Genomic DNA, 25,012 nt, shown 5'->3' with positions numbered 1-25,012 from the left:
CTGAATTCATCTTTTTTTTTCAGTATGAACAGTATTGGTTAACAGCTAATTTTAGCTAAGAGGATAACTGGAAGGATAATATTCATGCTGTCCCACGTGGGTCCTCATCATCAAGTTTAGTGCCATGTCCCTTTACCAACTAAGCACTCAAATTCATTTTTAGCTTCAGAACTTTGAGTAGTCAGGTACTGAGAAGAATTGCTGTTTTGTTTTACTCTATTTTTTATCATTGCTGTTTTATTGTTTTGAACAAGGTCTTATTGTAGTCTACACTAGTAGTCTAACTGAATATGAGCCTTGAACTTCTATCTCTTGAGTGCTAGGATTTCACGTGTGTGCCACCATATCTGGGAGGCTACATTTGGCCGATCTTTGTCTCTCTTCTTTAGGTAATAATTGAGAAGGAGGGGGGTTGACTCCTCTGGGAATTAAAAAGTATGTAGACTTCACCCAATCTACATCAGTAATATAATGTTTAAAAATTACTGTGAAATACTAGATGGTATCACACTGGAGCCTTAAGCTAGGCTGGGAGTACACATCAAATGATCATTTGCCATATCAACATAGACGTCCATAGTTTCCCTATCTACTTTAACTCTACTGTCAACAGAGAAAGGTGTACAATGTGGAATTCCCACACCCTTATCAGAGCAGCATGTCTGGCCTTCACATTGCTGCCTGGAAGACTTGGTAAGATCCTGGCTGGGGACCTCATTTGACCCTGACCTCATTCAACCCTGTCTTCCTGTGCATCACTCATCTCCTGGAAAGGAACACACTACCCAGTCTCTTCCACATCAGCACTAAGAAAGGAAATTGCAGGCTCTGTGTGGTAAATGACTGGACAGTGCAAAAGTCTTGGGAGGAAGGTAAGACAGAGGGGTGAGGAAGCACAAAGAGGTTCTTTCACCCTGCCAAATTCCCATCCCTTGTTGGCCTGTAGGAGATGCCAGAAAGGAAAGCCAAGAGGAGGTGGGAGGTTAAGTGGAAACAGCTCCTCCTCTTCCCTGGCACTTCCTGCCTGAGTGTCTATAAACATCTCTCTAGCAGTACCCCACGCAGGGAGTCTGGGGAAGATGCACAGACTTGTTTAACCCTGTGAGCCATGCCATCTAGATTAGAGGTAACTCTGAGAGAAGATGAGCAAATGTGGTGAGCAGGTAAAGACAGGAAAGGTGGCCTGTAGCCCAAGCATCGACCTTTCCACTAACAGTTGGGAGAGTTCTTGGGACAAATTCCCAGATAAAAGTGGACAAGGAAGAAACTAAACATGTTCTTTTCCCTTCCTATTCTCACCATCACACTTCCAAGTCTCTCCCTTGGTGCTGTACAAGAGGAACAAGGTGCTATGGCTGGTGGGAAAGCAATCCTCAGAAGAGGAGAGAGCTCTGCTTAGAGCCTGAAAGGCAAGCCAGAGTAAAAGGCAGACACATTTGGGATGGTGAAATCCCAACCCATTGACTTGTGGCCGGAGCAAAGCCTGTAAGTAAAAGTGAACTTGCCAATGGCTCCCCTTGCATGAGCCAAAAGTCAATGTTTGACAGACTGGGATCTGTGCCAAACTCCAGCTCAGTGGCCTCCCACAAGGGACAACTTCAAAGAAATGAGATTTAGTGAAACAATCTGTGTCTGTTGCCAGAGGCCTGGGCTCACAGGTCAGATTTTGAGCCCATCTTCTGGGCTCCCAATACTCCATGCTCAGTTTCCCCTCAGGTACTCAACACCAATAGTAAATGTTTCATTGATCTGCCCTGTTCACTAGGCAGTGGTAAGAACTGACCTCTTTTGGACATTACAACCTCAGGACCAAATAAGCTAGCTCTAGACTTTACAACATAATAGCTACTAGACACATGGCCTTTGAGCACTTGACATATGGCCAGTCAAAGCTTATGGACTTATGATAGAGATAATTCATAAGTTTAAAATGTACAGTAGATTTCAAGAAATATATATATATATATATATGAAAAAAAGAAAATCATCTCTTTATTTCTATTAATTAAATATTGAAATCACATTTTACATGTTAGGTTAAATAAAATACACCATTAAGATGGATGTCTTGGTTTCTTTTCTTCTCTTTAAAATCACTCATGTGGTTTGTATTATATTTACGTTGGACTACAGTGCTGTGGGCATGCTGTAAGTGCAGATAGATGGATGGATAAAAGGGAAAAAAAGACTTTAAAGTTTGACCTAAGATCAGCATTAATATTTTTACATCAACATGGAATAAGTGGATCAAAATGGTTGAAAACAATGAAGCATAGCTGTTTTGGGAAGCAACTTTGGTATCTGGAACTACGTTTAACTCTGAGTCACTCGCTGTGAGAAAATGCTTATTACTATTCTTATCAGAACTCCTAAAGCATGAGAGAGTGACAGGCAGTTGGCCAGGCCACATAATGCAAGCCAGACTCAGCCTTCAATCCTGTGGTAATGATTTAGGAGAACAGAAGACCAAGACAGTACTTCAAAGGATTATCAGAGAGAAAAAAAGGAAGAAAGAATTAGAAGGAAGGAAGGAAGAAAGGAGGGAAGGAAAGAAGGAAGGAAGGAACTTAACAAATAACTAAGCTGGGAACCCCATTCTCTGCTAAGTTTCTTCTCATTCTAAATATAAAAATCCTATTATCTTATTGCTTTTAATACCTTCATTAGAATTATTTTTAATGTGCAAACTTCTACTGACATCTAAAAATTAAATCATACCAAGCTTTTATAGACTTTTTCAAAAAAAATGAGGAAGAATGGAAGAAAACTTTCTAAATCACTGTCTAAGTATTATCCTGATAGCAAAGCCAGCTACAGATAGAAATAAGATAGAAATATAGATAGAAGTACAATAGAAAACTATAGTTCAATGTCGTCAGGAACATTGATACAGAACAAGAACAAAAATTCCTAATGAAATTTTAGTGAACTCAGTTCAGTCTCATAGTGAACGGAAAAGGAACAGATGGTTCAAGACACTAAAACCAATCATGATAATACATGACATTAATAGGGGAAAAGGACAAAAATTTACTTGATCCCCACAAGTATAAAAAAAAAATCACAAAACCCAATATCCAATACCATTCTTGATGAAAACACTCCATACACTAGTCAGCAAAGGGAATCATCACAACATAATTAAAGTCATAAAACCCTATATGGACCATTGCAACCAATGGCAAAAGATTGAGAAGAATCTCCCTTTGAGATCAGGCTCAGTGCTGCAGGCCTATGAGCTAGTACTCAGAATGACAGACAGGAAGATGTCGAGTATGAATCGAGACTGAGAAACATAGTGAGACCCTATATTAAAAAGTAATTAATTAAATTAATTAATTAAAATTGCCAGATCAGCAATAAGCAAAGAAGAAAATTATGATTTGGGTACTTTATTCTATATGGTACTGGGAAGCTTGGGGGAGGGGATGGAGAATAAAAGAAGCACTCCAGCCAGGAAAGGAAAGTCAGCATAATTGATGATCTTCATCTCTCCCTCCTCTTGTCTAAATCCAATCCCCCATTCGCCTCCTCAGCTCTGAGGCAAACTGCCAACTGGCCTCTCCTTCCTTTCAGCACCCCACCTCCAGGAGACCACATAGATCTTCCCTTCTATACACTTGTCTCTCCTTGGAGGAAATCTTCTGGGTGAGTCACTTATCACTTTTCCTCAGCCTCAACTCAAGCAGGCATTCCCTGGGAACTCACAGGCCCCTCTGGCCAGGGAAATAGGTAACCTAATTGCAAATCTTCCTATTTCCCTCATTTCCTCTAAATCCAATCTCCTGCTCACCCCTCAGTTTTGTAGCAGGCCACTGATGTGGCTTCCTCCTCCACCTCTCAGCCTCCATCTGCAATGAATAGCAGATCTTCTCTTCCAAACTTCCTCCCCACTCACCCTGTTTTCCCAGCATCCAACTCCAGCAGACAAGCCCTGGGGACCTGCCAGCTGAGGGTGTTGCAAAAGCCCAGAGGCCAACAAAGTAGGTAGATGAATTCACTATCTTCACTCTTCCTTCTCTCCTCAATATCCAACCCCTAGCGTCACCCCTAGATCTGTGAGAGACTACCTGTTGTGACCTCTCCTTACTCCCTGGTCCCATTCCCAGGGGCCTAAGCAGATCCTGGTGGAACACCCTATTCTCCCCCTACCTGAGGAAACCCTCACCTCTGCCAAAGCTCATCCTCATTCCTCACTGTCAACCACCAATACCTAGAAACACATTTGACCCAAAGCATCCAATAACCTCACCTAGCAGGATCCCAAAAGAGCTCCCCAACAAGTTTTATGTTTACAAAGCCACCACACCTTCCTAAGAATCAGAGAAGGCAACAGAAACCACAAGAGACCACTGGTGACAGCCCTGACTACGATAAACTAGCAAAACTTTAGATCAGAATTGATTGAGAAAATGAGACAGTCTATGAAAAAAGAAAAACAAATTGAAGCTCTATCTTTCTATAAATCTCATCCTCCAGAAGGCACACAGAAAAATGCAAACCTAAAAAGATTAATCACAACCAAGAAAACATGAGGAATAAATAATCCCAGAGCAGCAAATCAAGAGGGGAAACACACATGCACACACACACACATGCACATGCGCATGCATACATACCAGTAAAATAATAGGAATCGATGAACATAGATCATTGATATTTCTCAACATCTCAATAAGGGTCTCAATTCCCCAGTAAAAAGACACAGAATAACACAATACATGTGAATACCAGATCTAGAGGATAGCTATCATCTCAGAGTAAAAGGTCAGAAAACAATATTGCAAACAAATAAACCTAAGAAGCCAGCTGGTATAGCCATTTTAATATCTGACAAAATAGATTTCAAACCAAAGGTAATCAGAAGACATAAAGAAGGCCACTACATACTCAAAGGAAAATGCACCAACAGAACATTGCAATTCCTTTTTTTTTTTTTTTTCCGGAGCTGGGGACCGAACCCAGGCCCTTGCGCTTGCTAGGCAAGCACTCTACCACTGAGCTAAATCCCCAACCCTGAACATTGCAATTCTTAACATCTATGCAACAAACAAATACAGCTTAAATCACACATTGACCCTCATACAATGATAGGGGAAGACTTCAATACCCAACTCTTGCCATTAGAAAGGTCATCGAGACAACACCCAAACAAAGAAATGTGGAAGGAGCTAAGTGAAGTGATAAATCTAATGTACTTAACAAATATTTATAGGACATTTTTCCCAAACACAAAATAATATACCTTCTCCTCAGCGCCTCATAGAATTTTCTCCAAAACTGAACAACTCATTACTGAATCAAAAATGGGCCAAAAAAGAAATTAAATTTGAAAGATGAATATATAACATAACAGTTATAGGGCACATTGAAGGCAGTTCTAAGAGGCAAGCTGGTAGCACTAAGTACCTATATAAAGAAATTTAAAAACTTGGAGAAATGTCATAGTAGGCACCTAACAGCACATCTGAAAGCTCTAGAACAAAAAGAAGAGCTCACAGCCCCCAAAACAGATGGCAAGAAATAATCAAACTTGGTCTAAAATCAATAAAATGGAGAAAAACAAAAAAACAATATCAACAATCAATCAAAAAAAGTTGGTTCTTTAAGAAAATCAATAAAATTGAAAAACCCTTAGCCAAAATAGCTAAAAATCAGCGGGAAAAAATTCCCAAATAACAAAATTAGTGAAGAAAATAGGAACATTGCAACAGACATAGGAAATCTACCAAACTGGAAAATCTAAAAGAAATAGATAATTTTCTTAATACATACTACATGTAAAGTTAAGTCTAGATCAGATAAACAATTAATAAGCCCTAGTGAAATAAAACCAATAATAAAAAAAAAAAACAATGCTCCTCAACTAAAAAGAGCTGCTGGCTAGTTTTAATACAGAGTTCTATGAGGCTTTCAAAGAAAAGTTAATGCCAATAAACCTCGACCATTTGCAAATGAAAATTTAGCTTTCTTCAAGGGATTCTTATTGGAGAAGCAAACAACTCCTATGAAGTTGTAGATGGCCAGCAGAACATGAGCTCAGTGGCCATCATTGCTGGATCCTTGTCTCCTAATATTGTGCTGGGACTTTATGGTTATGTTTTTTGGTAATTTTGCTATTTTATGTTATTTTTTAGTTTTATGTATGTATTTTATTTGTCTTTCCCTTACAAGTGCTTTGTATAGATAGTATGGCTTTCAGTTTAGTATTTTGATAAGACCCCTGCGAGTGCAAACTAGAGAGTTTCTGCATCTATATTTGCTCCATGTGCCTTTCCTTGGGCTCTTTCCTTTGGTCATTTTGTCCTATTTTGAGGTGTTAGTTCTTATTTTATCTTACTCCTACCCCATAGAATCCTGCTTGTGTTCTAATGAGAGACAACAGGTAGACCCAGATGGGAAGGGAGGTGGGGAGGAACTGGGATGAGTAGAGGGAGGGTAAACCATAATCAGGTTATACAAATGAGGAGCAAGGAGAGCCACTTTTAATAAAGGAAGGGGGAACCTGTAAGCCAGCCCCAGTTAAATGACTTCCTTATAAGAGTTGCCTTGGTCATGGTTTCTGTTCATAGCAGTAAAACCCTAACTAAGACAGATTCCATGTAAAAACTGAATGGGCATAGCAGAATGCTTATAATACCAGCTGAAGTCAGAAACGATATCTGGAACAAGCTGGATGGGCCAAGTAGTTGATCAAGGATAGTTTTATTTTATATATGCATATGTATGTGTATATATGTATATATGTGTATACATGTGTATATATGTGTGTGTGTGTTTATGTATGTATATGTTCATGGACATATATCTTTGCTTTGGTTAGTTTTGCCTTGTAACCAAATGCCTGGGAAGTAGCAATTTAAGGGGAGAAGGGCGGCTTCTGGCTTCTGGGCAATTATTTCGTTATTCTGGGAAAGGCATGGAAGTAGAAGGGGCTGGAGTGACTAGCTTGCAGCCTCAGTCAGGAAGCAGAGGCTGAACAGGAAATGTGGCTGGCCTCAAGGCTTGCGCCTAGAGACTGACTTCCTCCAGCAATGCTCCCCTCTTCACACGCTAACCAGGCTCCAATCAGTGATGCAAGCTGAGGACCAAGTGGCAAACCCCTGAGCTACGTGGCACATTTCACATTCATACCACTTTGTATGTATTCAGCCAAATGGTGTTGACAAACATGATAAAATCCCACAATGGAGAAAGGACCATTCTCAACAAGTGATCCAAACTGGATATGATCCCTCAAAAGAACCTTATACAACCTTTGTCTAATAGCACGGATGAAAATTAACTCAAAGGGGATCATAGACTTAAACCTCTTGGGAAAAAGCCAAACCAAATCTTGGTGATGTTGAACTTGACAAGCATATTTTGGACAGGACACCAAAGGCATGAGTAGTGGCAACAACAAAAGTAGACAAGTTGCAATTCATGAAAAAAAAGGTAAAACTTTCTTCATCAAAAGACATTAGTAACAGTGTGAAGTGGTAGCTCAGGGGAAAATAGAAACATTTACAAACCATGCATCTAATAACTAATAAAGTTCAGATTATAGATTTACAACAGTTAAAACTCAATATAAGAGAATAATTTGGGTGAAAGAATAGTTAAAGGATTTGCAATGGTTCCTCTTTTATAAAACAACACATGTAAGTAAGCACCCTATACATCTGCTTCCAGAGGACGCAGATTCAATTCTCAGCTCCCACACTGAGCTGCTCACAAGTGTTTTTAATCCCCATAGGATACAACATCATCTTCTTGCCTCTACGGGTTCCTGCACACATGTATAGCACATAAACTCACACAGGCACGGATACATATACATAATTTACACACACACACATGTCAAAAGAGCTCACATACAACTTCTATATCTAGAGCAGTCAGTTTCAGAGACAAAGAGAAGAATGGCTGGCCTGGGGGATTGGTGGTCAAATGGGAATGGGGAGTTAGAGCTTACCAGTTTCCATTGTGAAAGAAAGGTAGTTATGGGATGGTTGGTTACATGCCAGTGTTAACTACTTAATGACATTGAACATTTTAAAGAGCTTGCAGTGACCAACATTATGGTCCATGTAGGTATAAGAGGAAGAGAGGAAGAGAAGGAAGGCTGGGGGGACAGCAAGAAAGGAAGGAAAGTGGAAATGCAGGAGGAAAGAATGAGGAGGGAAAAGAACTCCAGAAGTCAAAGTGGGCCTCAGATGGTCAGGACCAGAATTCACACACACACCTCCACAACTTTGGAGAATGGGCCAGAGCGCCACACCCGCTGCTGTCTGAACTAGTGTCAGGGATGACCATTTATCTTCTGAGAAGAGTAAACCTTATTTTCCAATATGAGCCTACAATGAGGCTCCTAAAATGGACTCAGCAGATACTTAAAGATAAGAGAAAGCGCATATACATTCTACTTTTTAAATGTTTATTCTCTTAGCTCAACAGCCATCTACTAAGTCTCGCATATCTCCACGTAAGCAAAGTCAGGGAAATGACAATTATTTGGATGGCAAGAGTGTTCCTTCAGGCAAATGCTGTTTCTGAAGTGAAGTAGCAGAATAGGAACCATCCTGAATACAGAGCAATGCTACATTGACACTAACATTTATGACTATTGTCACAGCAATACTTTCCTACACACAGATAAACTAAATTTAATAAAATAAAATAATGTACTCAAGGATATAGGGAAGTGATATTTTAAACCCAGGTCCAGTGTGCTGCTAAAGCTAGATGGTAATTTGTCAACAAAGGCTGACCAAAATGGAGGGTGCATTAATGAATGAGAGGAAAGGGAAGTCAGCAGAGATGAACACATGCAGAGACCCTTGCTATGAGTCTGCTGAGAGACAAGCCAGATGCCCCACAAATCACGTATGATACCCAGTGGGACAACTGATGTCATGTCCTCTGAATGTCCTTTTATTATCTTTAAAAATCATCTGTAAAATTTAACCTTAAAAAAAAAAATCCAGGTCTGGGAATATGGTTTAGTAATTGACTATTTGCCTAATATGTTCAATACCCTGTGCTACCTAAACAAATAAGAATCAAAAGAATATGAATCAAAGCATAGAGAAGAAATTCTGATAGAGAAAGGTTAATAATTTGATTTTTGATCATCTCTTTTTCTCTAAATCTAGAAAATGAATAATACAAGTAGAAAATAATAATAATAGTAATCGCAGGAAAAACTGGAAGCCTTCTTCAAACACATTAAATTTACTGAAAAAGAACAGCCTACAGATTGCGTCTGCCTTCTAAAATATTATAGATGACATGAAGAAAAACCAGGCTCTGAGACAGATCATCAGATCGTTCGGTTCTTAATAGACAGCTGTGGCTAATGTGCACCTCAGCCCACACTGCAATCCTGACGCGCACACCCTGGCGCTGAGGTTATTAGGCAACTCAGTGAAATGGGACAGAAAACCCCCCAAGGAGCCAACGCTCCGGAATCTGCTAGACTCATTTCCACGCTCACCCGGGAACCCAGAAAATCACTTTCAGATGCAACCCAGGACCGAGGCTGACTGCAAGGAGAAGCTCCGATGTACACAGACTTCCCCAGCCCCACCTCCCCAGTTTGCCCTTCACGGCTACCAGTTTTTGTTGTTGGATTTTTTTGTTTTGTTTTGTTTTGTTTTTGTTGTTTTTGGGGGGCTCTTGGGGGGGTGTTTTTATGGTCCTGGAATTCACAAACTTCTTGGCAGCAACGCTTTCTTGCTAGGCTACCCACTGCCCATCCCTCTATCCATTCATTCGGTGCCTGGAAAACACAAGGAGGGGAGACAAAGGGCAAATGCCAGTCTGTGACCTCTGTCTGGATTTAGCAGAGCGTGATGTGTGAATCAGGTGTGTGGAATGGAAGTTTCCATGGCAACGAGACTGCCAGCCAGGCAAGGCCTTCACATACTCTTTCTACCATGGTTATAAAAACAATGAGGCCACCTGAGGGACCTGAGCAAAGAGGGAGGCAGCCAAGTTCAGGGTTACCCAGTGACTGGGTGGATCTGGGTCTGCACGAGGTCCTCCATACACCTAGCTCTGGATTCTTTCCCTTCTGGGCCTGCCCAAGTCCTCTCACCACCCTTTGCTGGTAGAAGGCATGACCTCTTGGGAGTTTCTTCAAAGTGTTATGTAGAAAGGGCCAGGGAAAGGTGTTTAAGTAAAGACACAGCTATACTCATGAGCACATCGAGCCATTCTGACCCATTCTGGTACTAGGTGCCTACTTGACAGAAGTGTTCCCATTTTCTGGAAGCTCCTTTGCCTTACCTTTTTAGTGTGTTTTTATTTGTACACTCAGACCATTAGAAAAGGATCCTGAGCTACATTTTGTATTTCAGGAATTTAAAATTTTACAATACATTCTAGTTGTGTAGACACTAGAATTATTTAAATCTTAAGGGGTTAAAAAAAAAAAGCAGCATGCTTTTAAGGCCCAAGAGTTGAGTTGGCTGAAAGGAAAAAGGCATACAAGTCCAATGAAATCAAAGCTTGCCTGGGCTCCTATGGATGGCCAGTCTGTGCTGAGCTCAGGGTCTGAGATGGTTAACAGGTCAGCCGCAGGCTGGACTGAAGCAAACTGGAAGACAGCAAATTACACTTCCTCTCTCCCCACTGTTTTTAGCTCTGCTCTAGATGGGGTTTCAATTCCTTCACAGCATCACTCTGCAGGCTGAAGAAGAGTTCCTCATGCTACTTTGGTGGCAGGCCCTGCTTCAGCAGACTGTGACAAGCCTGCAGGGATCAGCTGCCCCTTCCAATACACCAATGGAATGTGTCTCAGCACACCTGACTGGCACCCAGAGGCCACCCTCTGCCTTTCAGACAGTGCTTTGTGGTGCCCTGGGATGTACTCACTGCATCAGCCACTCCTCTGTAGTTTCGTCCACTGCGGTTCACAGTGGCACTGCCCATTCCAGGCAGATTCAATGAATTTTGGTTACCGTAGAACCCCTTATCAGTTTGAGAGAAGTTCAAATATTCTGGGTGATACTGAACCATACACAATATTGAACTCTGTACACGCCATGCTTTTCCTATATGTGCACATGCCCATTCACTACACACACCATGCTGCCCCTCTATGTCTACACCCACTATGCTCCTATATGTATACACCCATTGTGGGCACACACCATTCCGTTCCTATCTATACACTCTATGCTGTGTACATACCATTCTGTTCTTGTATGTACACCCCTACTTGTGCACACACCATGATCATCCTATCTGTATACACCCACTCTGTATACCCACTATGCTGTTCCAATCTGTATATACCTACTCTGTGCAGAAACCATGTAGATTCTATATAGACACCCCCACTCTCTGTACACACTATGCTTTTTCTCTCTGTACACATCCACTCTGTGCACAGATCCTAGAGATTCTATATAGGCACACCTACTCTGTGCAAAAACCATGAAAATTTTATATATATATATATATATATATATATATATATATATATATACCCACCCAATCTTACACTATGCTGGTCCTGTCTGTACACACCCATTCTACATACATTCAATGCTTTTCCTATAGGTATACTAACTCTGTGCATACACCATGCTGTCCTTACTATATATACATTCCTAAGATAGCAATTAACTTGTAAGTTAGCATAGGAAGAGATTAACGACAATGAAATTAGAACAAATCCTACATTTTATTTCAGAGCACTGCTTATAGGAATGTCTGCCTTTCCTTCTCTCCTTTCTTTGCTTCGGTTCCCTCCTCCTCCATCTGAAAAGAACTTAATTCCTCACTGCACAACAATAATATTTTCAGACCACGGTTGACTACACCAGATGGAGCACTCCGGGCTGGAAAGTCCAGGTGAGTTTACTCTTTCTCTCAGCCAGCCCTTTTAGTCACTGATTCCTACACATAACACATAACCATTCCTCAAGACTTCAGCTAAGACATTAGTTCTTTTCAGGAAGCCTGTGTCTGAAAATTTTTACAGCTTCCTCATCCTTTCGAAGTGTCCATCACTCTCTGGGTATGTCTGGGAGTGTTTCCAAATGGTGAACTAACAGAAGAGGACCCATCCTGAATGTGTCAGCCCTGTGTCATTAGGTGGGGCCCCAGATCAAATAAAATGGAGTAAGGGAGAGAAAGCCAAAGGAGTACTTGTCATTGCCACAGACCAGGCTGCTCCCACAGACTTGCCTTTCCCACTTACCTGCCTTTCCCACTCACCATGTTGGATTCATTCCTCTAATTGTGAGTGAGAATGAAGCCTCTTCCTTTAATTGGCTTTTATCAACAATGAAAAAAAAAAGGAAATAAATACATCACCCAAGACCTCTGACCCCAATCGAACTAGAATAAGACGGTGCCTTGGATAAATTTACCTCAACTTGGGGACCAACCTGCCACAGTAGCCCAGGAAGATGTATGAAAAAGTAGGGAATGAAAGAATGAACACAGGAGAATTAACAGAGCCTCCGCTGCCTCTGTGTCCCATAGTTTCAGGAGAGTTATTTCAGCACAAGAACCTGAGAACCATTTTGAAATCAATGGGGCACCTACCCAAGTTCATTAAAAGCCATCAAACGAGATTGGGGATGGCAAGTGCTCTGTGGAAATTTGTGAATCTCCATATTGAGTACTTCTCAGTAGGAGACTAGGAAAAGGATTCATATAGGGCTATAAGAACAGCAGTAATCACGGAATAACTGAGTCATGGGATGCACAAGGCACTCTAGAAATGAATGGTAGCTTTCCACAGACAGCACAGACTGACTTATTCAGAAAAAAAATTATGTTTGTTCTGACCATTTTGGACGTAGGAATCATTAGCCACAGCTTCTCACTCATGATCTCTAATAAGAGTGTCTACAAATTGAATGTCTTCAGTGTGGGAATTGTTCAACGTGCCATTTTTCAGATTTTTTTTCAGTATATGAAATCACAAAATGGGGAAAAAGAGGTGATTGTGCCATCACCTTAGACTTAGATTTCAGGACCTTTCAGATTTTACAATGTTTACATAAAGCATGGAATGTGGAGGACTGGGAATCATGCTGGGTTCTTCTCATGCTGACAGCTCAGTGTCAGTCTTTGAACACACACTTAAGTGCCACCATGCTCTGGGATGTATAATAGACCACACCTGCACACAGAAAGCCAGTCTCAATCCATTTTCTCATGGCCTACTGTGTTCCTCTCATCACCCCACAATCACTTTCCTCTTTCTTTGTATGTGAGGTCCCCCATTCATAAGTGCTGGGAGGAACTCCCACAACTATTGGAGCCAAATCTGAAGGGTCGGAACAGGGGCAAATCTGGGTTACAAAACATTGGATTTGGTACCAAAGACCAAAGCCAAGAAGTGTATTAAGGGTCAGAAAATAACACCAAGACAGCTGCCAAGGAACAAAGTTGCGTGAGAAAATTGGCTGCCGGTTCAGTGTATGATGGTGTTGTATGCTGTTGGATCTTAAGTGGCCCCTCAAAACCTCAAATGCTGACAGCTAATGGAGGTGAGAGGACCTGGAAAACATGAGGCCAGATGGACGGAAGGTACACCACTTGGGTATGATCTTAAAGAGAAGGGATAGTGGTAGCCAGGTCTCTCTCTCTCTCTCTCTCTCTCTCTCTCTCTCTCTCTCTCTCTCTCTCTCTCTCTCTCTCTCTCTCTCTCTGTTTCTTGGCTACCAGAATGTAAAGAGCTTTTCTCCATCCTGTGTTCCTCACCATGAGGTGACAGGACCAAGTGACCATGGACAGAGATCTCTACAACTGAGAGCCAGAGTAAAGCTGTCCTCCTTTGAGGTCTCTTTTCTTGGGTCTTCTGTCACAGTAATTCTAGCACCAACACAAACAGCTTCGACTTCGAGATATATGCTGATAAAGGAACATATAATGTTGGTTAATCAAACCCATGTAACATACATTGACAGGGGAAAGTGTGGAAGGTAGCTCTAGCAGGAGCACTCCGAATGATCCTCATGCCTGCCTAGAGAATGATGGAAGAAGTGCAAACATGATACAACATTAAAAAAAATTATCACCAGGGGGATCATAGATAACACACGTCAGAAACCCCAAACCTCAAACTGTGTCTCAGTGAGCTCTGCACATACAGTGAAAGGAAGGCTCAGATGGCTGTCTTGTGTGAGAAATACACACAGTTATGGGAGCAGTTTGCTAGGTCCACAGCAAGAAGAGTGCAGAACAGAGGAAGATGACCACCGAAGGACGGTGCCAGCCATGAGTTTGAGAAGATAGGCTGGGAAAAAAACTGCAAAACTGGGGAAAGATATAAACAGAGGCAAAGAAAAAACACTGAAGGTTGTGTTAGTAGAGAGAAAAATAGAGAAGAATATGTATATTTTTTCAAAGAAAACCGATGTCATAAGCCATTTATTAGTAGATACTTAACATTCAAAGGTCGACAAAAAGGAGTTAAAAAGCTGCACCAATCAAAGAAGTCATGACTAGACCTCAGTGTAAAACCAGTGTCCAACGCAATATCCAAGTGACCGATAAAACATGAGAATGTATGTTCTAATCAAATAAAAAGAAAAACAATCGAAGCTGTTTGTGTTGGTGTTATAATTACTGTGACAGAATACCCAAGAAAATAGACCTCAAAGGAAGACAAACCAAAGACAAAGTGATGGGAAGTATTCCTCTTGTCAAATCAGGGGTATATGTGTGCATCTACTAGTGTATTCATTTGTATAAAATGTGGACTTATTAATGAAGGTCAGAGGTCAACTATGAGGTGTCAATCCTTGCCTTCTACCTTACTTAACAAGGTTCATGCCATGTTTTATCAGTAACTTAGATATTGTGTTGGATACTGGTTTTATACTGAGGTATAATCATGACCAGAAGTGTGTGTGTGTGTGTACATATGTGTGTGCATATAATCACACTCTACACACAGAGACCCCGCCCCTTAGAAATAAGTACTAAAAGGAAAGACATCCAAAATCCTCTTTAGATTATATGACTACAAGGTTATTTTTGTTTGCTTTTCTTTTGCTTTATTACATTTTTCCGAGGATTTGATAATGGGTATGTATTGCCATATAGTTAAAAGTTAGAGCTGGGAGGTAAATGTGACTTAACCCTGTTGCCCCAGTTATCTATAGGCTCAAGTCTGAGGATCACTTGAGCCCAGGCATTCATGGACAGCCTGGAAAATCCATCAAGATCATGTGTTTTCTTAAAAAATAATAATAATTACGTATATGTTGGTTGAGTTGATCTCAATGGCAAACTTGATGAGATCTGAACCAACTAAGACACAACTAAGAGAAGCTCTCTAAGAGTATTTCCAGAAAAGGTTAATTGAACAGGAAGGGCCCATGCTGCATGTGAGCAGCACTATCCCATGGGCCAGGCCCCAAACTGAGTGAACAGGAGAAAGTGAGCTAAGCACAGACACCCATCACTTGCTGATTCCTAACTGCAGATGCAATGTGACCGCTTGCCTCATTCACCAACCCTTCCAACTATGAGTCAGGGGCCTCTCCCTCATTTAGTTGATATTTGTAAGGCATTTTGTTGTAGCAAGATGAAGAATAACACACACACACACACACACACACACACACACAAAGAGAAAGAAAGACAGAGACAGAGAGGGGAGGGAGAATGAGAATAATGATTTTAGTTGATAAGCAAAAATATTATTTAGAGATAGCCATTCATGGAAAATGAAAGCGATCCAGGTTCTCAGCTGTCCGGGGATAGAGCCTGTAATTTTCCACAAGAGCATTTCTTCCCAGGTATATCCTGAAACTATGCATGATACTAAAAGCCATGTAGAGCAGGCTGGATATGCAGCTCAGTGGCAGAGCAGCGTCCTAGAATGTGCCCTGGGTTTATTCCTCATCATCCCATACATTTGTACATAAGATTGTTCTTTCCACAACAAAACCCTTCAAGGAAGTCTTTCATCATTGTTTGCACCTGGGAAAGCAGTTATAATAAGAGCAAGTTTCAACCCTATTTTGAGTTTTAATCTTTCAAGGGAACTTAAACCACTGACTCTGGATAACTATAGACCATAATGCTCTATTCTTCTTCCCCATGCCCACCCCCACACTCCATGGGGGTCTATGCCTCCAGCTAGCTGCATCTGGCTGCCTTCTTTCACAGTACACAGGCTTGCCTCTGAAACACCGCCCTCAGACCAAGATGGCAGCGTTGCCTTTGATTTCTTGGCTGCTTTATTCAACTTGCAGAACAGCATCCTCAGTTCAAAGGCAACTTAAAGGTTTCAGACGCACAGCTCGGTGTCAGATGCGTATCCAGGATATTTACAAGCACCACAGGAAACAACTGCATGTGTGGTATCACCAAAGAGTAAACCAGTGTGTCAGAAGTCGGTATGATACTCATTTCAAATGTCACGTGACACTCTCCTCACTCAGCAAACAGTCCAGGCTGGGACCAGGGCAGGAAGTTGAAGCTGGCAACAGCCCACGACTGCAAAGGGGAAAATAAGTGGTGGTAACTTGAAATGAAAGAGAGAGAAGCTTGACATTTTTCTATTACCAAACCAGGCAATTAAAACATTAAATGTGAAATCTGAGGCACTGTAAATTTCCTAATATGGTATAAGTGCTGAGCTTCCAAAATGATGTTTTCTCGTCTTTCAACATATCAAAGAACATGCCAAAACCTCAAGGAAACATTTCCATTTTGAAAACAAATAAACGACACACATCCACATTCTATTAATAGTGTTGTCTTGCCCTAAAGACCCCGAGTTCTTAGACAAAATCCCACTGCAGTTTACACAAATCTTAATATTATTGAAAAGTCCCATCCAACAGCAACTGGATATGTGTAGATCCTCTGGTGGGACTGAGGGAAAAGTAATGGAAGCCTTTTTGGTTTTTCCTTACAGGAGACTAAACGTACTGTTTCTCACACCTAAGAACTCTGCAAACAGGCTCCACAGCTGCAGAAGCACTTCTTAAGAGATGAAGACTGGCAACACATACTTCGGTACAAGCCAACGCCACAAAATTGAGAGGAGCTAGGAGACAGTATGTAAGCTTTGAAGAGAAAAGCCAATAGAAAGCCAACAGAATGAACAAGGCAGATAAAAGATGTCAACTTCCAACCACACACCCCTGTCCCTGACACCAGGAAAAGGCAACCTGCTGCACTGGGCAGTGAGTCCAATGCTTGAAGTAAACATAGTAGAGTTTCAGAGAACGCAGATTCTGGCCCCCAAGTGCTTCTATCTTTAAGGAGTTAAAGAACAACATAAAGATTTAAATAAAACATATTGAAGAACAAAAGGTCATTCATTTGATCCTAAAATGATTTACCATGAAGATGGCCAGGCCAATCCTAAAGCCTACATGGACGGCCTTTGTGTTATAAGCCCTGAATCACGAACTCCATGATGGCTCCACAGAGGCAACAGAAAACCCTGTTTGATTCAGTCACATCCCCACACACTTAGACTGTTTGCTGAGCAAAGAGAGTGTGAATCATACTAACTTCTGGCACACTGGATTATTCTTTGGTAATACCACACATGCAAGATACTAAGTGGAAGATAATTAGAAAGAACATGTAATGCAGCCACAGCAATTCCCTTCTAAGCTCCAAGTTCAAGCCCTGCCTCAGCTATCCTCTATGCTACTTAAACTGCTGAAGTGAATTCACTTCTGTTTCATAGTGCTTTTTACTGACAAGCACTGCATGTCAGGCTGTCTTCTGGCCTTCATACAATTCTCTGAATGCAATTTATTTAACCCAACAATAAACAATAGTAGCTGGTCCTGTTAATAGACATGCTTTAATGAGTGGCACAATTTATAATTCAAATTTTAGTGGTCTGACTCCAAAGTGTGGTCTGAAGGTCCAGGATGCCTCACGCCTCATGATCAATGGCTGGTTTTTCAGTGAGATGGACATGAGGCACCCAGCGCAGAGCCTGGCATTTAGCAGGGGCTGAATAATTCATCTCCCTACTCCCACTTCTTCCGGCTCTCTCCCCACACTGTGAGAGGCTGGAGGCAAGACTGCACACACACAGAAAGGCAGCTGTGTCAATGTGCAAGTGCTGAGAAGCTGCAGGGCAAGCTGGGAAACGAGTCTGTCTGTGTCCCCTGAGGCCTGGAACAAGAGCTGGAACTTAGGCAGGATGTTCAGTGTCTCCACAGACTCGGCCTCTGTTTGTTAGACTCTGCATTCAAGACACAACTAACTCAGACAGAACCAAGGGAGCTTAGAAGGAGCTACGTATGTCTGTGTCCAATGAACACCATACCCACACATGCACACAACACATCTAAAACTTAAATCGTTCCTACTGCAGAGGAAAATAATCTACTTTTTCCAGAGGCTTCCACTGCCTAGAAATTGGCAGAGTTCCTGTACCAGGCTGTAGCTTGCTTTCAGACAGTCCAGAGACTGCTGGGAGCTGTAAGACAAAGTCTCTTTTGAAAATTATTAAGAACAAATTAGGCTCAGGGGCCCAGGGGAGCTGTGTTGTAAAACATGAGAAAATTTTGTTTTCCATCTCTTTGGTTGCATTTCCATGAACTAATGACATTAAAAGCAGAGACAGGGACTATTTTTGTATCTTGGTTGAAATCTAAAATATCATTGAGGGAAGTGCAAATGTTATCAATTACATGATTTCATTAGTAAGGCAAGTGCTGACTTGTACAAAATAGGGGACTCAGTGTCGGTGGGTTGTCCCCATACACAAATTAGTGCCTGTTACTTAGAAGTTGTCACACATGATACCAAGTAGGAATGCTGCCTAGCACACTATCATTTATTCCCTAACTAATAAAAGCCCTATTTTCCTCCCTAAACCAAGAACATTATTTTATTACATCAAAATATATTGCTGCGACTGAGCCTCTGATTGTCATTCCGACCCCAAGCACTCACTAACATGGTTTAAAAGTCACTTAAAAAGGAAAGCTGAACTCCGATCTCAGCCTGCCAAATCTTGCAAAAACTCCGGGATTTTGATCCATGTCAGGGAGAAAATCAACAGCTATCTACGGCTGTTGTGCATAAGTCTGAGGTTTCTGCTTCATAAATGCATCACTCGCATGACATATTGCAGAGACTGGCAAAAAGGCCAGGTGCACACACCATGAATCCAGCTCCTCATATGTTTTCAGTGCTTTTTAGCACAGCCGAGGGAGGTGAGAGAAGGAGGCCTCTTCATGAAATGTTGATTAGAAATGGTGGTTTGCTAGCGGAGAGACAAAAATGGCATCCCCCAACTTGCTCAACCATGCATTGTCCAAGTGTGAACTCTGCCTATCCACATACATGGGAGCCATATTCAGGCTCAGCCCAGGGGACATAAAGAGGGGATGTGGGATGCAGAAGAAAATGCAGCTTACATGGAAGGAGAGAGAGGAACTTTCTCAGGCTGGATGCACCTAGAGGAAGCAGTTCTCTCTACTTATTGTAAAAGTCAGGGCCTCTGGCCTGGGAAGGTTTGTCTTCACCTCTTTAGCCAATTCTAGAGCCCTTAAAATGAGAGGAAGCAAACTGCTAAGCACACGGGGTTGCAAGCCTCCGAGCCTCGAGAAGAACTTTAAACAACTAGCGGGAAAAGACAATAGCACCCACCTCCAGACAGTGGGAAATCCCATTAGCCTAAGGATGGTGGCCACCCATGCTCAGTGTAGATAAGTGGGAACATTCTCTGTGTGGCCAATGGGAGACCTGCAGCCCCAGCTGCTCGCAGAAGCACTGGGTGGCCTCTCTTCCAGCGGTTCCAAATGGTTTCAGGGCTAAAGCCACTGCTGCTGGGTGGTATCTTAAATGTAGAGAATGGAGGGAAGAGCATGGGGGGTGGGGTATCAGGGGGTGGACACTGCCAGTCCCAACCTCCATCTAGGTGTTACCATCCTCAGGCTTTAGGAAATCCCACAGAGCTCTCAGGGATGACTCCACTGAAACAGAGGAGCCTGCCTCCTCACCAATCCATAGCAGGAAGAGCCTGGGCCAATCAGATTACAAAGCTGCTCCCTGTTCCTAGGCTTCTGGGAGCAAGAACATAATCACTGCCACTTGGTGAAAGAGGCAGAGACATTCCAAACTAAGAAGAAAGCAGCGCTGCCCACACTACACAAAGCCCCTGCAAGCACTCCCTATAAAAGATCAGACAGTGACTTAAAACTACAGCAGCAGCACGAATTTGTAAAACTTTATTAACTGATTTCTAACTGAGCTTTTAAAAGAGTCTTAGCAATGGGGTAGCAGGGGGTGTAAGTGACTGTATCTGCTGTCCCTCAGGCAGCCATCATTGGCAAAAAATTGTCCAAAGGAAATGTTCATTTCATGTACTCAACGGTATCTGATATCTGTGTGCATAGAATTTCTTCTATTTGCTTACTTGTGTGGTTGGGGAGGGGGTAGGGGTATTGAAGGATGTAGGATGTGGCTTTGTTTTTCTGAAATGGGATTTTTGTGTATAGTAGTCCTGGCTGGTTTTAAACTCTAGGCCTTCCGGCCTCCCCAGTGTGGAGATCACTGGCATATACAACATATACTACCATGCCTTGTACATTTTGTATTTTAAACACACACACACACACACACACACACACACACACACACACACACATATATATTTCAGATGGCATCTTTTAATGTTTTCTTGTCTACAGATAATACACACATGCTGGACATATAAGAAAGCTCTGGATTATTAAATATGCCATAAGGCTGAATTTCATTTATTTGCATAGAGTCCTCATCTATTGAACATCTCATCTGATTAAACCTGACATTAAGTTATCTTTAAGAACATATTTTTATATATCTATATATCTTTTGTATGTAGACACAAACAAAAGGCTTACTTATGAGTATATGAGTGATAAATGATGAATCTCAGGGGGAACACAGTAGATAGAAAAATTAATATTGTGGGCCACAGAGATGGCTCAGCAGATATAGGTGCTTGGCAACAATCCTGGCAATGTGTAAGCTCGATCCCTGGGCCCTACATGTTGTAAGGGGAAAATTAACTCCTACAAATTACCCTGTGACTTCCAAATGGGAATCAGAACGTGTGTGTGTGTGTGTGTGTGTGTGTGTGTGTGTGTGTGTGTGTATGGATGTAGATGTACATGTACACAATAAATAAAGTGCAATAACATTTTTAAAGAAAAAATAAGCATTCTACCTACAGTGCTGGATGCAGCAATAAACATTCATGCCAACCCAAAGTGGTCAGAGGTGTTAAAATTAAGTTTAAGTCATCTGACATCAAGATCTCTGGCATGGAGGTTGAAAGGCTCTGCGTGCCTTGATTTTCTATGGAACCTTCATCAGGTCGGCTTTGACTCTGCTGTAACATCTGCAAAATGGAGATAACGCTTCCTGCTACCTACCTCAGAGAGCCCTGAGAAGATTAGATACTGAAAGAAAATCCTCAAAGCCCTTTGAGTTTCTCATAAATAGAAGACATGCAATGTAATAAAATACCAGCTCTCTCTACAAGAGTCCGAAAGACTTGCAGCTACAGAAAGAGGAAACACATCCCAGCCAGCTATGTAGCAGGTATACCCCTGGAGACACATGCTGGCCATAAGGGAGGACTGGGCAACTGTATTCCCAGCACCTAGGGACTATATGGGGCAGAAAACTCAGAAATTCACATCTATTCAAGACAAAACACAACACTCAGGATTTAAAAAAAAAATGAAAAACATTCCTGTTTCAACATACTACCCAAAATCCTTAGAGATGAAATTCCTAACTGTTGCTTAACTCTAGATGGACAAGGAGACAAGTGGAAACCTGGTGTCATCGTGGTAGCACTTCTGGCTTAGAAAAGTTTCTTAGAGAATAAAGTTAGTACTCTGGGGATAGGGGTGAGGGTAGCAGTTAACAGTTACTTTCCTCTCCTTGCTACTACCAAATCCTAAGGAGAAGCAACCTAAGGTAAAACAGGTTTATGGTGGACCTGGTGGGTTCTGAGAATCACTGTGCCCTGGAGGAAGGGAAGAGTAAGGCAGCTGGGTACATCCCCTGTGCTGCCTCGGGGAATTAGAAGGAAAGAAAAAGCAGACAAACAAACAAGAGTGGGGGATAGGGAGGGCCTGCCTGTCACTCCTAAGGCATTCCACCACAGCCCACTCCCTCCATAGAAGCTTCCCCTCCAAAAGGTCCCACATCCTCCACCAGCATGGGCCAAGTCTTTAAACACATGAGCCTGGGGCGGAGAAGCATATTATAGCCAAACCACAAAAAGGGGGGAGGGTGACCATCCCCTCCCCACCACAGACACACAGGGGCACACACACACACACACACACACACACACACACACACACACACACAAAACGAAAAGACATAAAGCGTAGAAGACATTCAGTTTAATCCATCTACATTGGAAACAAACACTGCAGTTGCTATACTGAGCTTACCTGCAGGTTTATAAAAATTAGAATGACTTAACAGTTGGATCAATTAATTAAGAACATTAAGCACTATAGTAAAAAAATGTATTGGGAACTACGTGTCAAGCTAAGATAAAAACAATAAACAATACCCAAGTCCTTGTTCTCATTAAACTCAGAGCCTAGCAAAGGCTCTGACAAACTAAAATATTAATACAATATGGTAGGATTTTGAGACAAGTATGCAAAGAAAGCAGGAGGGAGGGGGAGAGCGGGGGTGGGGGGAATTAGTCTTGACTCTGCTTAGAAAGGGAGAGGGGCTAAGAAAAACATCAGAGCATCTGAAGCTTGCAAAGCAGCAGTGTTTCACTAGTACACGAGGAAAAGGCAATTCCACAGGCCATCATATGCGTTGTTTTAGTAAAGACCTAGTTACATGACACAGTAGAGCCAGTCGGGGAGGCCTTCAATGCAAGGTCCTTACAGGAAATTGAACACCGCATGATGTGATGTTTTTTGAAAGAAGACCTGAAACATACACAGGCATGCAGACACATACATACACATACACACACACACACACACACACACACACACACACACACACACACCCCAAGTATAATATCACTGGTAACTGGGCAGTTCCTCGGCTTACAATGCCATGTTTTCCCCTCTTGAGTGTTTCTGCTACTCCTAGAAGTTCATGGGCATTGCTGCGTCCTAAGTGAGCTTTCTAGCTCTATTCCCACTGCATCTCCAACTTCTACAGAATGGCCTTCACAAGTAGGTCCCTACCAACTTGATGTTTATCTCAAGCCAGGGCCCACTGCTCCCTCTCCTCAGCCTACTGGGTGTACCGGTTTTCTCCATGCACACAGAAGTCAGAAAACAATTTGCAAAAGCTCTATTCCCTCCATGTTAGTCCTGACTCAATAGAGTCAGAGCGGGCAGCAAAGACTCTGTTACCAGAGTTTCCACCTCTCCATAGAATGTGGCTTTTTGGCAAAGACTTTATGGGTATGATTTCTATAGCCAACTTGAGATAGGGAGATGGTTCTGCGTTATACCATGAGAATGCTTTGTTAAGAGGGAGAAAGCAGGTGATCAAACTAAACACAGACAAAGTGACCAAAAAGGAGGAAAAATTTGAAATGATTCAGCGACAAACTAAGCATTGTCAGCTTCTAATGGGGTCTGAAAGATGGGGAAAGGGCTCTTGCCTAGGGCAACTTACATTGCCTCAGCCTCATAATCTTGGTCCTGAATTAAATCTATATTAATTTGTCAGATAGCTATAAAAAATTATCATGCAAATAAGCAAAGCGTCATCTCCTAAGTGATCTTAGGGGCCACCATCAACAATCATCAGTCTTGGTCAGATAGAAAACTAAACCAACTGTCAAGAAGTTGAAGCTTAAGTTGAGGCCAAACAGAATAGCTATGCAGATCTGAGGAATAGGAACTCAACTGGAAACCAGTCAGGTTAACACAAAATGGACAGGAGAGTGCTGAACAATAGCCAGAGTAGGACAGCAGAGAAAAGACCTGGGCCCGAGTATTGTTGAGAACAAAAGAAATACACAAAATCTCAAAAGTCATGACTGACACGCAAGACCACTGGTGTAGATCAGTCACTGCACTTAGACTGCTCATTGGATAGAAGAAGAGGTGATGAGGGAGAAGGAAATATTTAAATGGCTCCATCTCCACAGAGCTAGCACAAAATCTAGCACCAGGGCTAGATCAGAGATGCCAATGAACACAGGAATGAGAATATTCTAGAAACAAAGCACACAGGTTATGAAATGCTAAGAAAAGCTGACACATGCTTTTAGACAAGTGAACAAACACGATTAGATCCATTTCACACGGATGCAAACAGTAAGGCATACCAATCACAGAAGACTAGTCAGTCAACCGAGAAGAATAAGCCAGTGAAGGGAATATGATAAAAGACAAACCTGAAAATGTAAACATGGAGATGGGTTAGAGAAGGCTTTGGAGGATGGGGCAATTCAGGAATAGGGAATGACAACCAGTCAGATCTGGGAGAGGAGATACCTGATGCCAAAAGTCTTTGAAATGCTAAGCTCAAATGGAAGGGTCCAGTAGAACACACAGAAAGAGCCTAACTCTCGCTATGCTGATTCTAATGTATAGACTGGAGTGAAAACTACAGTATGCTGGGATCTGAAATTCTACAGTGTCATAAACATTTGAATGTTGAAAACTCATATGCTATGAACTCTCTCATTATCTTCCCTCTGTTTCATGACTATGAAAGGGATCTGATACTTTAATAGCCTCAAAACACAATTATTTAAGCTCTATTTAAATTACACTTAACCACCCACATATAAGAAAAACTTTACATCTTCTCCAGCTTCAAAAATATGCCCTGGAAGCTCCTAAGATGTGACTCAGTGGAGCACTTGCCCAACATGCACAAAAGACTGGGTTTGAATCACAGCACTCAAACTATACATGGATAAGTACAATCACAGCATTTATGAGCTGAAGGGAGGAGCCAGCAGTTCCAAGGCATCCTCAGCTAGCAAGCTAAACACCACTATGGGAACATGAGAACCTATCTGTCAAAGTAGTAAAAAGTGTATTTTAAGGTAAGAAAGAAAGAA

At 41.8% G+C, this 25,012-nt stretch overlaps 1 pseudogene across 33 annotated transcripts in view; it reads right to left on the bottom strand.

Annotated features, from left to right (window-relative positions):
- LOC134482707 (uncharacterized) overlaps positions 1 to 25,012 on the bottom strand; it is a 501,539-nt pseudogene that overhangs the window by 147,497 nt on the left and 329,030 nt on the right. Inside the window, exon 1 of one of the 33 annotated variants that reach the window (XR_015641609.1) lies at positions 13,711 to 16,077. The exons of 30 other annotated variants lie outside the window; for them this stretch is intronic. The product of XR_015641609.1 is annotated as an uncharacterized LOC134482707, transcript variant X2 (transcript). Of the gene's footprint in view, positions 1 to 13,710; positions 16,459 to 25,012 lie in introns of those variants that run through there. 2 more of the 33 variants (XR_015641610.1, XR_015641641.1) reach the window with 2 other exon arrangements.

Source organism: Rattus norvegicus, chromosome 17 (genome assembly GCF_021556685.1).
Source record: "Rattus norvegicus strain SHRSP/BbbUtx chromosome 17, alternate assembly SHRSP_T2T, whole genome shotgun sequence".
Lineage (NCBI taxonomy): Eukaryota > Metazoa > Chordata > Mammalia > Rodentia > Muridae > Rattus > Rattus norvegicus.
The sequence above is the reverse complement of the archived record's forward strand: the minus strand, read 5'-3'. Positions and strand labels throughout refer to the sequence as shown.